Source organism: Branchiostoma lanceolatum, chromosome 8, assembly GCF_035083965.1.
Source record: "Branchiostoma lanceolatum isolate klBraLanc5 chromosome 8, klBraLanc5.hap2, whole genome shotgun sequence".
NCBI classification, from domain to species: domain Eukaryota; kingdom Metazoa; phylum Chordata; class Leptocardii; order Amphioxiformes; family Branchiostomatidae; genus Branchiostoma; species Branchiostoma lanceolatum.
The window spans coordinates 12648362-12665426 of NC_089729.1; positions in this window are offsets into that span (position 1 = coordinate 12648362).

Here is a 17065-nt window from a genome sequence, read left to right on the forward strand (position 1 = left end):
GATCTATGCATAACGTCTACATCCTGTGCCTTGTATAGTTTACTTGGGATTAGTGCTTCAGCTGTCAGCTACGAAGACTGTCGTTGTTGATTCTGATATGGAACTATTGGAAAAAAGTACGTTCTGTCATAGTGACACAAATTGTAAGTTAAAATATTCATTTGAGTACATTCCGTGCACATTTCATGCACAATGTCAGCATCAACTTACCCTCCCCTATATCCTCAATATGGTACACTAGATAGGGGTTTGTGACGTTCGGTTCTTTGTCAAAGGAAACGTAGACTGTATAGGTGATGCCAGGCATATCTGGTGCTATGTCCACGTGTAGGGCTGGTTGGTCTGTTCCACTTATGTTGTACTTATGAAGCATCGTAGGTCCTGTTGGCCTTGGATGGACATACTCTGTACCAAAGGTAGACAAAGGCAAAATCAGCATTGGAAATATACAATCGGATACAAACATGTAAACATAAAAGAATCCGTTGTTTATTATTGATAAGAAACAAAGCATACTTTGTTTATCTTGATGATAGGTTCTACCGATTAAATCATCCATATAACTGTGGGAAAACAATCAGTTTCTTGATTTTGCTGTAACACTCAGAATGAATCGTTCATAAAAATTATTAATCGGTTTGTGTCAAAAACAGATCGACAAACCAATATAAAGTGTGGGCTACATTTTGGAAATACGTGAAAATTTAGTAGCATTTATGATTCTGACTAACACCAGCTATAGTGCCACTGCCACCAATATGAGATTGCATGTAACTTGTTCATGTTCAATATAAAGTGATGAACACTGAAATCTAACGAACCTTTCTTTCCACATTCTCAAAAATTGATGCATTTCATTTCATAGATGAATTCAATTATATTTTACGCCTAGACAAATCAGTGTGTTAAATGGATCATTCATTTAAGGACTATGCAATTTTCAACACAAAGCTATTCCTATCTTTAAAAACACTGTAACGTAAGATTTATACACTCTACCTGTATTCAAGCCGTTCAAATTTTTCTGGATGACTATGGAAATGGGTTCCATGAGTCCAGAAACATTCAACTTGCTGTCTCCAAGGACGTGCTCCAACATGAAGACATCAGATCTCAGTTGTCTCTGACCTTCAATATCCCTAAAGGAGTACGGATTCGTCTTGAAAGTCACAGCCTGTGGAGGTAAAGAAAGACTTTAAGTGAATAAACTGAAGATCTACCAAATTGCTAAACAGGAATCCATAAAACTTAGACATGTGGGTTTTAGTACTCTCCAGAGCACTCTTTGTACTAAATAGATATGTTTGTAAGAGAAATGTGAAAAACAAAAAAAGCAGTAGTAAAAGAAGCAAACTTAAGGAAAGGCCTGAATAAAACTGGAGATTTTGTAACGAGAAAGTAAAAAAGGTAATATTTTGAAGCTGATCTCTTTCTAATACTCGGGTTGAGATATTATTACTGTATACATCTATCACCTACAACCTACCCAACCCCATATCCTTAAAGAAGATTACCGTCTTACCCTAGTGTCCACCAAGGACTCATTGCCAAGGTCAAGGAATAGACCCCTTTCCGGAAGAACGAATTGCGACCCGTCTATTTCCGCACTTGTAACAACTTCATTTGACAACGTCCTCTCTACACTAATGACTAGTGTCTCGGAGACAAGTTTGGGCACTTGTATCCCTGGTACGATGTTGGTGGTTACTGTCGACATGACCTTGTCGAGAAGACCCAGTACAGCAATGCTGGCTGCTTCAGTCAACACCTCTGATGAATTTCCACCCTCCGGCTGCTGTGATGAGTTGAGACCCAGGGATGATGCCTGCAAAGTTTGTGATATCTTTGAATTCATTGTTTCAACATTTATTTCGATAAAACAATGGAAGATATTTACAGGAGTGACGAGGCCTGCAGTGAGACATCAGAACAAAAACCGCAAACTTTATTAACACCCTTTGAGATTTTCGATATTTAGATTCATCTGTCCGCAGTATCTTTGGAAATACCGCATTGCAAAAAACAACAGTTACCCTAACCACGATTTGACATTCCTTAGCATATCCCTATCATCATACCTGAAGAGTATTTCCACAGCTTTCGACGAGATGTCTACTGACTTCTTCCACAAGTTCCTGGTCTGTCTCCGACACGGTCTCACTCAGAAATTCTGTCATGGATGACATTTCTGATATCACTATGTCCTGAAAAATGCACAACAAGTATATAAACATGTCATGTCAAACCTGAGTAAGCAAATATGGAGGTTGTACAAACGCCCAGGTGTCTCTGGCCCACTACTAGGACTTCATCCCTCTAAGGCTAGAACAGGGAAATTGTATCAAAGGAAATCCTAGCATAGCAGCAAGTTTTGTTTGATACTTAATTTCATGCAACGTATGAAATACATAATTTATGTATGTCATATTCATGAACTCATAGCACCCCCCAGCCATATCTGTAAGACACTAGGTCAGGTTGGAATGACTTAGATATCAATTGCCTTGGTAGCCGCTGATGATCAATATTCTAGATTGAAATCTATTACAAAGAAACATCTACATTTAGTGGGGCTTTTCGGATTATACGAATATATTTCCAATTTTAAGATAATTGTAATAATTCAACTTGCAAGCTCACACGTGTCATTAAAAAGAAAGATGTATCTAAACTGAATGATGCTTGTTCCAAATGGTAAGGCATTTAGTTAAAAGTTAAAATCCTCCCACACCATTATTGATGTATAGGGCGGTGCCCATCTCCGTTTCATAGCCCTGGGCCACACTGTGGTGCAATCACTGTAGCATGCAGGGGGCTAGTCCACTGGCAGTGAAGTGTGTTTAACTTCCATACTGTTTCAGAAGTATGTACCATTTTTATAAAGTCTTTGGTATGAATCAATGCGCCTCTTGTCCAGAGGTGTCCTACCTGGGGCTTGAACCCCAGTCTTTCTGGTCCAAGTAATTTAAACCAGATGTGGTGAGAGACAGAAGCGCAGACCACTACACCACAGGGACACCCCCAAAGGTAAGGCGTATTGACATTTAACTTCACCTGGGAATGCCTAGTGACTTCTTGTGGAACTGCAGTTGCAGATCTGATGACACTGGTCAACTTTTGAAGGTGTCCGATCGACGTCATAGGCAGTGACGTCATAGATCTTATCAAATTCTCACGTTGCTGCGGAAAAACAGAGAATTGATTTAGAGAAACCTGTTTAACCTTCTGACTGCTGCCTTATCCCATAACCAATACACAATTGGTGAATAATAGCTACCCTAGCAGGTTGATTGTTAATTTCACATCACTGGTCAACTTAGCTGGTCACAAATCTTAGGTACACGTATAGTAGTGTAGGTATAGGAATGTTGTTAAAAGAAATTTCTTTCATGTAGTTTCAGTTCAATGGGTGTTCTATGAACACTGGTGATTTCCATTGATACAATGCAATTAAACATAAAGTATTTGTACAGAGGAAATGTGCCCAGTATACATGTGAAAATCTGATATTGTATACTTCTTTAATTTTCAAGTAACAGCAAAAACTACTCGTACAGCAAGCTACTTAAAGTACTTACCTCTGCTTTCTTTTCCTCTGATAGTGAAGCTTTTAAAAGTAACAAACATAGTTTAAGAAAACTTAAGCCACGAAAGGACATTAACAACAAAGTCGTGTTTCAGGGATTTCAGAAAACATCTATCAGAAAATGATATCTGTTAGAGACAGACTTATCATGAGATGATTGGGAGACTATCATGGAACTAGAAATGATCAACTGCTAGACGTTTTGAATACGTTTAAGATGATAATCTTTCTCTATGAAAAAGAATCAAAGCTTTTCTTTTACTTTCTTCTTCTTCTTCTTAAGTCATCCTCAAAAAGGTGAAGCATGATGCTTTCTGATGTAATTAGTAGCGCAGCTATGCAACGCTGCTTTGCCGTGGCAGGCCAAGCACATCGGGTCACCCCTAGTCTTCTCAATAAATGTGTTGACTTCTTTTACGTACGTACAGACGTTTCACTTGCAATGTTCAAATGTAGTTAACATTACTGACCACAACATGTCATCAAACTTTGTGACAATATAATCAAATTGACTGAATGATCAACATCGGTTGACAAATCACAAGTATTTCATTACATGATGGTAGTGACATGTATTTAGTGCAACACTTTCCAAGGATATGATAAAAAAACATGTCTCGTTGCTCTTAAACTGTTCAAATGCGGTCTCAAACCAGACCACCCACTGCATGATCTGGTACCCAAGGTTAGGCCAGAGGTCACTGGCAGGTCTTTAAGGAACTCTAGTGGAATCAGTATCCCCTCACCTCAGACCAACAGGCAGTACAACTCTTTTCCTCACTAAACTATCCGTCTGTACAACAGACAAATGCATACTGTGTCATGGCGTTGTTGTGTTTAATGTCCAGTTTTCGCCTTCGTTCTTGTATTGTGCGAATGGATACGATTTGTAAGATCAACGTAATTCAGGAGTACATGCATATCGTATACAGTATGCGTAGTCCTGCCATGTTAATATAAAAGAAAAAAGATTAAAGCTTGTCTTGCGTTTGACGGAAAATGTCATTTTCCTAGTGGCTTACCTCCTGACAGTGCAGATGAAAATGCCAGTGCTAACCCCACCCAATCTTCAATGTTCCCTGTATCTCCATGATACTCTAGAGAGTGAAGCGATCTGGTCAGGGCCTCTTGGTTTTCGGCAGCCAGTGGTAAAACCTATATGATAACAATAGATATGTTCACACTTGCGCAGACTACAAAAACTGCCAACATCACGGGATGGTGTGTGTGTGTTTAACATTTATAGACAAAATGACGCAACTCCGCGATGTAAGCTGTTTTTGTAGTCCGCGGTGGTGTCAAGTTGTCGATTTAGACACAATTGAAATTAAAAAAAATTATATTCTGTCATGATCACAGCACATATCATAAAGGCGTCGGATGGCCTAGTGGCCAGGCTGGCGGACATGAGACCAGGCATGTTGAGCTATAGGTAAGAAATCTATAGCAATGCTTTGGAAAACCGTTACCGTACATGTTTTGAATGATATGGCATGACCTGGGATGACTTAACACGTAGTTGGCTTCTTGAAGAGGTTTTGCGCAATATTTCTGGTGTATGCTCAAAGATTGCTCATATATCAGACACATTATCTGTTAGCCATTTAAATGCTACCATTCAAACCATTCACCAATGATCTTTAAATACCAATACTCCTGGCTGTTATGCCCTAAAATTTAAACTGGGGTACCAAACACTTCCCTTCATTCCTTCCTTTTACCTCCTCAGGATAGAAGATAATAGCATTCGCACTACTTTTCTTATCACGGCAATCATTAACCACATTCTAAGGTCTACTTTGATCGGGTACATAGATTGTGACCTAGGCAACCTGAATCACCCTAAGTATCCTTGTATCACTCCGCAGTTTAGCCTACATGCAGAATAAAGGTTCACAGTTCAGCTCACAAATAAGTATTTATTACGTCGTTAAGTCAGCAAACATCAGAATATCAGAGCACAACACTTCTATCATTCGTCATACCTGTATGGTACCGACGTCCCAGTCCACATAGGCCCCCAGTGTGTCTCGTACAGCGACATGAAGCCGCCATGTGTACTGAGAGGCAGCGGTGCCGGCTGGGAGATTCAGTACCTTGTGGCCAGTCTTTGTTGCCCCTATGTCGAGCTGATTATTCAACTCAGTTGCCCACACTGAGGAATTCTCACGCACTGTATGAACATAAAGTACATTGTAATATCTTTAGAATATGTCAGATACTGATAATGAAGTATATATTATGTAGTATGGATAAAGGAATGAACTCTTTAGCTGGACTATTAGCACTTACAGAAAGAAAATTCTGCGTGGGTTGACGAAAACTAGGTTGGTACAGAAAAAAGAAATAGCAAAAAAAATTGTACCCTCAAGAAAAGATGTTTGGTTGTGACTTTCAAAAGGAGAAGAACAGGAAACACAGTGACAACAGTATGTTATTTTCCCTTTCTCCTCAAATACGAAAAGTAAGTACTAATAGTATGCACAATTGTATCATTTCCTTCTACTTGATACTAAACTCACCATGAATCCGGTAGCCAGCTATTCCGTCCTCGTCATACCAGCCCGTGCAGTTGAGTGTGAATGTGTCCTGAAGTGTCGTGCCCACTACTGGTGACACTTCACAAGTACCTGATGTATGGCAAATACACTTTTTCTTATAATGAATAAGTCTCACTTTTCCAGGATAAAACAATAAAGTAAAGCACACTGCTGATACCAAGGTAGTTACACTCTCTTATGGTGTACCATTACATAGCCAGATTGCGTCGACAAATCGGAAGCCATCATTTGACATTAATTATGAGGCCACAATTAGGAAACCCAAACAGTTGTTTGTATCATTAACGTTATATCACGTGTGGAGTATTTTTAAAAGGATTTCCACTGACGTTTTGATTCAAAGGAAGAATTTTATGTTTGATAATGTTTGGATAATATGAATGATAAAAGAGCCAATATTGAACCTTTCCCTTGGTGGTTTATATGGATATTTATAGCAACCGCCAAGTCTTATGTCACAATATACAAAGCTCACCTTAGGGTTGGGACAATAACCGTTTATTGAAGTATTCATTTCCATGTACTTGTGTATCATCACTAACCTGGTGTGGGGGGAGTGTTGATCTGAAAGTACATGGTGCTCTCTCCTATGAGGTTGGGTGTTTGTGAATTCCATCCCTCAAGTTCAATGACGTACGTAGTGTTAGTCCGGTTTGTTTCAAGTGCCGACGGCTCCACCACAAATACACCTTTTCTTGCAGCTTTGTGAAAAAAAGTCATATTTTGTTAGATTTATAAGAAAAGAACAACCGAATACCCATATGACAAAGCATCACTAACTAAAGTTTCTATGTATACAGTAACATCACATTTGACAAAAATGCCCCTATCGCAGCAAACTACATGTGTCTCTACCTTGGGTCTATAGATTTTTGTTTGTAAGTTTTGTGCAATTTGTTGTCTTTTGAATAATACTTTTACATCATTGGTCACAACCAGTTTACAAAGTCATAGTTCAAACAGAGACAACAGTTGGGTTTTGATTTAAGTCGCCCAATGGTTTCCATCCAGCGGATGTAACTGTGATGTAACGTCGTGTTATCGTATGCATTCAATTTGCTAGATATCTTCTTAGTCACAGTTTCAGATGTGGCAGTCAAATGTGGCAGTCGAATGTGGCAGTCAAATGTGGCAGTCAAATGTGGCAGTCATATGTGGCAGTAATATGCGACAGTCTTATATGGCGGTTTTAGCGTGCAGACAACGAATTACGAGAACTACCAGAGAGATTTTGTCCTGCTCACCATATATAACACCTGGCACATGTGGGACTTCTGCATACAGTCCTGGTGACTCCTCTTGTTTCAATGTCCACCTGTATCTGACCAATTTCCCACACCCTATCTCACAGCTCGCCTTGATGACCAGTCTTGTTGAAGGGTTGATTTTCTGTCCAGCAGGCTGTTGTGTACACTGAGATTTCTGGACACACCTAAAGCAAATATGAGAAATAATAGAAATGAAAGCTTTCATAGCTATTCCAGGGTCCATTTGCTTCACGGTGTCTATGTCATACCGTTATGAAAAGCGATGTCTATTACTCCCTTTCTGCCAAATTTGAACTCCCCTAACCAAAGATAGGTGATGCAAGTTATGAGTTGCAGAAATTCAATAAGTTTCTGTTGAGGGATGGTTGTCAAGCCCTGGCTTCTTTTATTCCTTTTACAAAAAGTCTGGTCCTGCGTCCAAGATTCTTACTTTGTCCAGTGAAACCGAAGGTCCATGATACTTTCTATGTGTTGTGAAACCTCAGAGTTTGTTGACATTGGTCTTGAGTGATCTTTCTGTCTCTCCAGTGTAAGTTTCATTGCACGGGCCTTTGATGTTTGGGCCCTGGCACTGTATGTGACATACGACTCCACACTTATTCTGCAGTTCAACATTGATCCAAAACTGTAAACTTATCAATGAAAGCTAATCATACCTGATACTCAACACTGGGCCTGCATGGTCCATTACAAGGACTTGTAGCTCGGCAAAAGCCCACCTTGCGCTCTTCCAAGCAACTGCAGCAAACACCAGGGGCTCATTTTTCGTCAGCATGGATCCATCAATGGTGAGCCTCCCTTGCTCTAAACTGGCGACATTTCCTTGTTTGGTGGCATTGGAGATGAAGCAACCACCTCCGAATATGTCAAATGGGTCCGATAGATTCGGGATGAAAGACATGTCTGAGAGAGAGCTGTTGCTTGTGGAGCTTGTGCTTGTCAGAGGCAAAAGGTCATCAGAAGGGTCATCAAGGTCAGGATCAGTATGGTCACGAAGGTACAACCGTTTGAGTATAGGTAAGATGGCGGACAGGTCCACTTGCATCCCTGTAGGGTGGTGGGAGACAAGACAAGGATTAGGATTGAGAAAAATGCTTGGTCACTCCCTAGGCCCTGGAAAACCAGCAAGTATTGTTTTCAGTAGATTTACACGTACGTATCACATTAAAGCAACAATATCGTAAGTGTAACACTACAAGATATGTAAAACTTAAACGTATAGATCCTTGATGTAGATATCTGACAATAGAGAACAGAAGTATAAAAGTTCACAATACTCTTGCATCGCTGAGAAGGCAAAAAAAAATCACTCGCCAAAAAGATACTAAAAGTTACTTCTTACCTTTGTCCAGTTGAACCACAAAATTCTTCAGCAGATTGATTGCAGCGATTGAGGGGAAGCTAGATTGTTGTACTATCGCCTGCAATGGCTTGCAGAACCAGGTAAACGTAGTGAAGGTCTGAGGGGGAAGAAACACACCGTTGTTTATCAAAGGCCCAAGGGTTATTTTCCCGATTTAAGTTGTATACGATAACATACATGTAAAGCCTGTTTGGCTCTATTGAATAACTATTGAATAAACCACTGAGTGAGCGAAGCGAATTATATAGCCTGTCTCAGCATTATCCGGTATTCTTCCTGTAGACGATTTTTATAATCGAAAGCTAACTAAAATCCGTTTAAAAACTTCTTCCCTAATATAATATTATACCTGTTTGTTTATTAGAATATCAATGATCAATATTCATAATCAATAAAAATATGAGCTCCTGATTAGCCAGTACCGTCTGACCTATTTACTATAAAAAGGTTAAAATCCCAACCATGTGTATATGGTGACATAAGATAGCAGTTAACAGTGCTGCTTCAGGGTGGTTTCTTACTGATAGAAACTAACACTACTAAGAAAGTAAAGACCATGGGTCTGATGTATTTCATTGAGACATAATGTTATTTTCTTTACTCTTGTCATTCACTAATAGATGACAGTTTTGAGAGTATGATATATTTGTCCTTGACCCAAGTTGAAGTGCAATGACAAACACTGTCAATCGCCAACAATTGCCCAGGCATGAGCAATCCACTGCTCCTGTGACGTCATAGTATATATATAGAACAGGTGACTCGGTGAGCAGTGGATCACACGTCACAGACAGTCTGTTCATAGAATCACATGTTCTATCTGCATGAAGGGACAGCACGGAAGCAGTGGATTTCTCATTCCTAGAAAAACACCAGGACCGATCAGTCGAAAATCCAGGTTTTGTGTTGCCAATTGCAGTTTGACTTTGACCCAGATGAGTTTTCAAGTGAAGAATATGTTTGATTAACCACCTGAGAAGCACCAGACTCATCGAGATCCACTGAAAGCATTTTCGGGTTCAAGTCCAGGGATTGGCCGGTCCCTAACACAATCCTAGAGGTCCCTCCTGGGAACAGTACGGCTTGAATAGGAGCAGGACTGACATCGATGTAGGTGAAGGCACAGGACCTGTACATCCGATCTGTCACTGCAGGATTCAACTGTAGAAATAAAACAAAACAATAAAGACACCATTTTCAATCTTTTGGAAGACGTTATCACATTCGGATGATTAAATATTGATAAAACACATTGGAACAGACATGTCCTTGGTGCTGAAGGCTGTTTATACACATTAAACAGGCCTGTCCTTGGTGCTGAAGTTTGTGTACTTAAAGGGAACAGACCTGTCCTTGGTACTGAAGACTGTTTACACATGGGAAACAGACATCATCATCATCATGTCAAACAGACCTGTCCATGTGCTGAAGACTGTTTACACAAAGAGAACAGACCTGTCCTTGGTGTTGGAGGCTGTTTACACATGTGTAACGGACCTGGCCTTGGTACTGAAGGCAATTTATACAAAGGGGACAGACCTGTCCTTGGTGCTCATGGTTATTTACACGCGGGTAAAATACTTGTTCTTGGTGCTGAAGGCTTTTTACACACAAGGGAAGACCTGTCCTTATGCTGAAGGCTTGCCAAACGAGTAACATACCTGCCATTTGTGCCGAAGGCTGTTTACACAAAGAAAACAGACCTGTCCTTGGTACTGAAGGCTGTTTACACATAGGGAACATACCTGTACTTGGTGCTGAAGGCTGTTTACATAAGGAACAGACCTGTCCTTGGTACTGAAGGCTGTTTACATATGGGGAACAGACCTGTCATGGGTACTGTCAGCTGTTAACACATGGAGAACAAACCTGTCCTTGGTGCTGAAGGCTGTTTACAAATGAGAAATACAATTTTTGTGCTGAAGACAGTTTACGTATGGGGAAAGACCTGTCTTTGGTGCCCTTTAGTCATATTTATACGTAATGTATCCCTATCATTAGTTAGTCCGTATCCATTTTCCTGTCGTTTAATAGGTTTTGGAGTCCGAGATAGTTGGTTTCTTACCTCCACACATAAGGTGACCCTGTGCAAGCCTGGGCTCAGGTAGTTTGCCGGCATGAGAAGTTCAGCCGTGCGAGCAGATGGCAGTCTAGATAAGTCTACAACCTGGATGTCTTCCTCTAGAAAACAGAAATGTCAAGTATTAATGATTGTCACGGGGTGTCTAAGGACAAACAGACAAAGAAATTGTACACATTGTTTGAATACATCTGTTATATGGAGGTTTTCCTTCGGTTTGACTACGTTTGAGTTATCCGGTCTCTGGACCTAGACCGAGATACACGTGTCGTGTATGATACAATAAAGTAGTCCTCTAACTGAACGTTCCGATGTAAGTCCCGCGAAAAGGAAAACCCCAAGTTAAAGAAGTTCTGGATTCGAATCTGGGGTTCTTTGACTTGTCCCATTGCGCTGTGCCCCTGTGAAAGACACTTTGCATGGCGTTTCCTCACTTTATTCAGGTGAAGATGAGTTCATAGCTTTGGTTAGGGACATCCCTCGGATAGAACGTTAAATGGTTGAGCGCTTGAGCTCAGGAGAGGCACACCTCGAGCATGTCTACACATATTAATGTCTAACAAGAAGGGCGTGACTGAAACGTATCGGTCTGGTCTTACGCTGTTTTTACTTTCAGTGCAAAACTGGTGCATGCACACTGATTATACGATACAAAACAACCCGTATTACACAATGTTCATCATTTTCATCGAATTTCAACATGGTTCCTACATTTTTAGCGAATAAAAAAGTATATGTTGTAAGAATAGGTACTGACCTGTTGAAGAATCTACGTGAACTACAGACCAGTTCTTATGGTTTTGTGAAGTGGCAACGCACTTGATCTCAAGGTCTGCGGTGATTAAAATGGCCTGGTCCCTCGTAAAGGACCTGTATGGATAGGAAAATATCTGACTGACTGAATGAAGAATCTCAGCAGAAAAGGAACAGGACGACAATGTACGTGGTATACACATGTAGATATTCCGCCAAGAGTAGCAGTTGTTTTTAAAACAAAGACTAACACAAACACAAATTTAAACCTATTAGTAACACAGGTCTCTTCAAGAACAAAACATTTACCGAATTTTGCCCTTCTTCTTTTTCCACATAATCAATCAGGAAAATGTCTACAAAGAGGCACAATGGAGCCTATAACAAATCATGCCACAAGCGAAATCATGAGAACAGAATATTATTGAACATCGCAATGTCTTAACATCTCTGGTCTATATTTAAGACAATAATTGTACATCTAACAGTATTTCTAGGTGGAATGGAGATAAAATAGAATGATTATTGTACCTTGGGTATTCTTTGTCAGTAGAACCGCCTCTGATTTGTATATTTGGATTATTACAGACATCTGGCCGGACTGAAACGGAAAATTGCTTAAATCACTCAATATGAAATAGTCACATCAGTCCCCATACAAACATTTGGGGTCCACGTGGACCCAGCCACTACTTTTTGTAACATTTTTTTTTAAATGACCTATTCTCGTATTTGCTGTGGAATTACTATTTCAAACATTTGTCTGTAACCAACTGCAAATTCCATTTCACTTAATGGAGGCAACTGTATCTGTATCCATTTAGCCGGTATAACCTCCCTTCGTCGTAACACACAGGTAGTATCTTAGTGTAAATATGTATAAATGTAATACTATTAAGCACATCTTATGCAAAGTCGGACTATAAATGAGCAACTATCATCATGATAGTCACAGTCTAATTACAGTGCATGCGCCAATTATAGTACAGTACCTGAAAAGGTCAGAGACGACTGGACGTCAGACACCAGGTTCCAGGCCCTTACACTGACCGTTTGGTCACCGTACATCCAGTATGTGTGATTAACTTGCAACAACTAAAATGAGAAAATATACATATGTTTTATTGCAACGATGTAGTTACACAAGGACACAGGAGAAACCAGTTGGGGTATTAGGTATTTAGTACATATCACATTACTCTATGGCCGTGCCCTTAATGTACAACACAAATATGCCCGTTATTACAGTAAACTCTAAAAACTAAAAGGTATAAAACAAAGCCCATAACTTTCCAGTCATTGATAGTTCAATGTCAAGCATGGCTTACATCTTTAATCACAGTTTAGGAATATATAAACCTCACATTGTTGTTTCTTTTACACTCTAGCAACTTTAAGAACTTGTTCAGATGAAGGTGATTACAAACATTTGAGCTGTAGTGCGATAACGAGTATCTGGTTTTTAATGGCATCTTTCATGTGAGGTAACACAGTAATATAAAATGAAACAGTGGCTAATTTCTAGCAATGGTTGCATCAGTTCTTTCAGATGATGTTTTACACAAACACGCGCGCGCGCGCATGCATCTACACATGAACAAAAACATTATTCAAGAACAAAGATATACAACATTTCAAAACAGTACATAAAGGTCACCGACCTTGCTAACATTTCCAAGGTAGTTGTCACCAATGTAAATACAGGCGGATGAACCATAAATCAAGACTTGGAAAAACTCTTCCATGTCAACAGAAAGGCAAGGGTCTGTTCCTATCTTCTCCACGTGTATTTCAAAATACTTCACATACCCAGCGTAACTCCTGAAATACAAGAAGAAGTTCTGGCATTTTCAAGTACAAATGTGAATTTTCTAAGTACAAATTTGTAAAACTGCGACCATCGTAGCGTTTTGAGAATGGGAAATTATGAATGTAACATCGAGAACATTCAAATACAATTATATGTGCATTAATAAATTACAATAAAAAGGGTGTAAAACAACCCTTTAAAAGTATTCACTAATATTATAACATATCTGGAGATAAATATTTCAGTACTTACACTTCATGAAGAGCCACTATTGAAATATTTCCAATAGGGTCTTGGATGAAGACTGAGTTATTCCAGGTTTCTGTTTGTAGAGGGTTTTCCACTGTAAGACTAAAGATGTATACCCCTGCCTGCATAAACATGTTAATACATAATCAGAGTATTATTGAATGCAAACCAACTACTCTAATTAGCATCTACAATAAAGCTATCGAATCATTGAAAGACTAATCAAGGTACCAAACAATAGTTCACGCTTTTCCCCATCGTCATCCTTTGAAGTGCATGTACGTGATGAACAGGTTTAATCAAGACTTATTAACTATGGTCTTTTAATTAGATTTTACATTTGTTCCACTGATACAATCATCATCTAATATACTCTTCTAAACAGAGTTAGAACAATAAAGTCTGACCTGTAAACTCCCAAATATCTAGAATAGGTTGAAACTTACAATGTTAGTTAACAATGACCACACAGAAATGCATATCAATTTAACAGAATAATGTCTGGAGAAACAATATCTTTAATTTAGGTCTTTAATCTTTAATCTTTTATCTTTAATCTTGCTCAGATGCAAATCAAAAGTACTTACTAGCTGCCAAAAGAATATGAAAAATTATCAAGTTTTCGATAATAGATATTTTCAAATCTGAAGTAGTGGTAGTCAGGAAAATAATATCAAAGGAGTTTAGATATCCTACTCTAATATGGGTTTAGAAAATCGTGGCTGAATTTGCATTAAAAGGTTCATCTTATTTACCTTGTAGAAAGTCACATTGTGTTGTGGTCCTTGCGTTTGTATTGGATATTCTCCCTTGCCATGATCCCAGATGTAAGTGACTACTGTGCCTGTAACGTCAGAAAATGAAAAAAATAATCAATTTTAGTCCGATTGAAGATGCACCTTACCCATTTTTGAAAAAAAAGTAAGATAGCCTAGTCATGAAACTACCTTTGCATTTTGTATATTTTCATTGTTATTGTTTTTTCAATCTTTATCCGTAGCCTGTTATCTCAATATTTACTATGTATCTATTACCACAGATCACTTGTTTTTATGTTCATATTGCCTGTCCACTTAGTAAAAGAAAGCACAAGAAGACACAAGATATTCGACTGATGTGCCTACCACTAATACTACTCTGTTATTTGGTACCTTGGATATAGCTGGCATTACATATAAGGCTACTTCCCACAGTGAATGCCCAGTCTTTCAACACATGTCCTCCATCTGCATAAGCACAGATGAATGAGTCCTGTCCAGGAGCAATCCTTATTTTATCAAACTGTGTAAAAATAACAAATAAATGGAAATGAAAAAAATAGATAGCAACAGGATGCAAGGTAACGTTTTGTTCCTTGCTTCATATGAGCTCTTGATTATTGTTGTATAAACAATCTTGAATGTTTAATGTTATCCATATGTTAAATACATGTCTTATCAAGACTTATTTTCTCAAAACAGACAGACCCTTTAAGTAAGTTTGGACAAAAATGTAGCAAAACATTTTCATATATAAACGATATAATGTCAACGGAACAGTGGGCACTTAAAGTACATCAATAAACATTCAACGATACTCACATAACAACAAAATATAAACAACATGTATTTTGAGCATGAGATACTTTGGACCTGATTTTGAAGGTTGTGGGGGAGACAACTTTCGAAATTATCATTTACATATACTCTGTAAAGCAAAGCAAAGAAATACAATTTTCAAAACATACCACATTGACCCACAGTGTAGCGTTAGCACTACTGATGTTGTTACTACACGTGATGTTCATTTCAAAGCTGCCTGGTTGGTCGAAACTGTGGATGACGTTGACCAATAGACGTTCATGAATGTCACGATTGACCGTAGAACCATCGCCGAAGTCCAGAAGGCAGCTGAGGTCAGAGCCGCTATCAGCAGTAATATTGAACCCCGTAGCCAAGTTCAAGTGTAGGTCTGTACTACCGGACAGACGAAGATGGGTCACTGGCTCCTGTTGGGATAAAATCAGTTCTTCTCATTCAAACAGTACAGTAGTATATGGCCTCCGTCGGTCAAAATTGACCATGGTAAAATCCTAATTCACATCAACCCTTAGACAGCATCGGCAATAGGCAAATAGCACAGCAATATATATATACAAGAATACAAAATAACTAATAAATGATTGCATTATACAAATCAAATTCACAGTTCAGCAGTTTCAATAACAAAACACAAATATTTGACCATATCAAACTGTACTGTAGAGCATACAAACAGCAAGAATACGTATTCAACCAATATATGTAATTATAGAAATGCATCCAGAACTGTTTTAAGCACATGGAAAAGTATTATTAAAGTATAAGTAGAATGGAGGATATTTGATCCTTAAGAGAAAGATGAAGTATGAAGACGTATGGCATTCAAACCACAATTCATGGCACACCTGCATTACACTATTGATCTTAAGTAAAAGCATTATGCTCATCCTCATTAAAGGACAATCAACTTCAAATTATTTGACATCATTCTAATATTACGTTGCTCACCTGTATAATTATTGTTGATGTCTCTGTGGTGTTCCCAGCATCATCTGCCACTATTACAGTCATTTGATACATTCCAATACTGGTGAAAGTATGGGTTAACATGGCAGTCGTGTTGGTGATGTTGTAGTAGATTTCACCGTCAATCAGCAACGAATATACGGGGTCTAATTTGCTCACTGAAATGTACAAAATGTCCTTGTAGTTCAAAATAACAAAAGAAGGAACCTTCATACCTCAAGATAATACATCAAAAGCATCACATATAATGTGTGTGTTATGTTTTTAGCCGGGTGTTGAATATTTGTGAATCCAATAATCTATAGTCTTATAATTTAAGAATGCATGTGTCTTATATGAGCACATTCTCCTCACTTGTATCTGAATTCCTTTATTTAGATTGAACACTACCACCTTACAGAGCCTCCTGCACACTTTAATATAGACATTCAGACAACACAGGAAAGGAATTAATTACTGTAAAAATCAGACTATAAGCCGGTTCTCGGTGTGAACTGCGCATGCCCCTAATTTACAGTTCTAGTCCAGACCATACTTGATACAATGTCAAATTGAGTTTCGTTTATGCGTCATTGGCTTTCAACTTTGACATGTTACCCATGTGATGTGTGTGCGCAGTTCAACCCGTGAAGTAGCTTATTTTACTTACTAGCGTCAACCCTTGCGTAAAACGTCACGGGTGTATTTACAGCTGCAGCTTCTACATGGCCGACTTCCACTGTCCATTTCCCAGCCACTGTGACTATTTTCCACAACATCTTGTCGTCCTCCAGGTTGTTTTCATTTTTCAGTTCAGCTGTGATGTTGTACAGGCCTCGTTTGGTAAATCCGTTCCTCAATCTGAAAAAC